Source organism: Carcharhinus amblyrhynchos, chromosome 13 (genome assembly GCF_965287045.1).
Source record: "Carcharhinus amblyrhynchos chromosome 13, sCarAmb.v2.hapA, whole genome shotgun sequence".
Taxonomy (NCBI): Eukaryota; Metazoa; Chordata; class Chondrichthyes; order Carcharhiniformes; family Carcharhinidae; genus Carcharhinus; species Carcharhinus amblyrhynchos.
In genome coordinates, this window is record NC_137336.1 from 75,238,563 (window position 1) to 75,240,485 (window position 1,923).

General features: G+C 45.2%; 1 pseudogene; it reads left to right on the forward strand.

Moving 5' to 3' along the window:
• Positions 1 to 786: 786 nt before the first annotated feature.
• LOC145351591 (large ribosomal subunit protein eL42-like) lies at positions 787 to 1,108 on the forward strand (annotated as a pseudogene).
• The last annotated feature ends 815 nt before the right edge of the window (positions 1,109 to 1,923 follow it).

A 1,923-nucleotide genomic window follows, 5' to 3' on the forward strand; every position in this document is an offset into this window, starting at 1 on the left:
AACTGGACCAGCAGATGGGCACCACAACAGCTCAGTGACTATCACTGCTAGCTGTGCAGATACATGGATTTGAGCCTGTGTCTGTGGGAGTTTGCACATTCTCCCTGTGGTTGTGTGGGTTTCCTCTGGGTGCTCCGGTTTCCTCCCACACCCCAAAGATGTGCTGTTAGGCTGATTGGTGTAACAAATTGTCCCTAAACTATTCTCCCCTGAATCTGGTTCCAATAGGGGTACCATATGCATACACACGGGTCAAGGTAGGTGTCGGAAAATGCTTTGTTACGATGGCGGCGAGGGCTCGTTGGGCCGGAGGGCCTGTTTCCCGTGTTGGGTTGTTCTTTGTTCTTTGTTTTGTTTTTGTTCTAAGCACCCAGAGGAAAAACATGCAAACACGGAGAGAATGTCAAGCTCTACACAGTCACCCACGACAGCAACTAAATCCAGGTCCTCACGCGGGGAGACTGCTGTGCTATTAACTGTACCACCACACGGCCCTGTCTGTCGCCTCAGCAACTGTGTTATTTCACCGTGAGACATGATACCCAGGCCGAATGGTCCCTTGTTTCTGGGCCCGATGACCTCATAACCTTATTTAAAAGGACACGTGTTCTATGTCCTGCATGTTCATGGGAAGGAAGGAGAGGAGGGTTGTGTTGGCTGGAGTTCGGTGGATGTCTGCAAATAATCATATCCTGGGTGTGATTGAAGACTCTCTATTGTTTTGAAATTGAAGAGGAACAGGGAAAGGCCCGAGCTTTTTTTCCGCTCACCGCCCGGTTTGGGAAAATGGTCAACGTACCAAAGACCCGAAGGACATATTGCAAAAAAAAATCGGAGGCACCAGCCCCACAAGGTTACCCAGTACAAGAAGGGAAAGGATTCCTAATACACACAGGGTAAGAGATGTTATGACAGAAAGCAGAGAGGTTATGGTGGACTGACAAAACCTAAATTTGGGGAAAAGGCTCAGACCACAAAGAAGATTGTGCTGAGATTGGAGTGTGTGGAGCCCAACTGTGGGTCAGAGAGAATGCTGGCCATGAAGAGATGCAAGCACTTTGAGCTGGGAGGAGATAAGCAGAGGAAGAGCCAAGTCATCCAGTTCTAAGCTGCATTCTTTGTTTGTTGGAGAACCAATTCACAATAAAACATCTCAAAAGTTAAAAAAAAAACACAGGAAGAGGCCCGGAAAGAAAATGTCGTTTGTCCGGTCAAACCTGTGCCGACAAATGATACTTTTCTAAACTAATGATTTTGTTTTGCATCTACGCAGCCTGTATCTCTGTATTCCCTGCTTATTCATGTATCTATCTGTCAAGATGTTTTTTTGTAACCATTGCTATTACATCTGCTTCTGACATCCCCTCCGTCAGTGAAATACAGGTACTTACCACCCTCTCTGTGAAGAAAAATCTTGCCTCTCACATCTCGTTTAAACTTTCCCCGTTATGACATTAAAATATGTCCTGGAGCAATTGGCATTTATACCCTGAGATAAAAAGACTCTGGCAAGACATTCTCCCGACTGGTCTCATAATTGTGTAAGCATCTATCAGGTCGATCCTCAGCTTTTACCAAAAATAACCTAGTGGTTGGTGAGTAAAGTTGAACATTTTGAGATTGGAGCATCAGATGTGTTGCATGTGGTGGAGTTGAGGTTTGAAGGAAGGAATGAGTGAAATGCTAGATTCCTTTCTGGAGGGCAAGGGATGAAGACAGTATTCTGGGAAATGCAGCATAACGGCATCATCTTTTCAAACTATAGTGCGGGGAGTCAACTTCTGAGGTTGAGAAATCAATGTCAGATGCTCAGACGTTGCATCATCCAAACAAACACACAGGTTAAGGGAACATTATTCAAAGGCTGTATAGAAGCAGACTAAGAGGAAGTTCGGTCAATGTCCATTTGGAATTCTGGTTTAT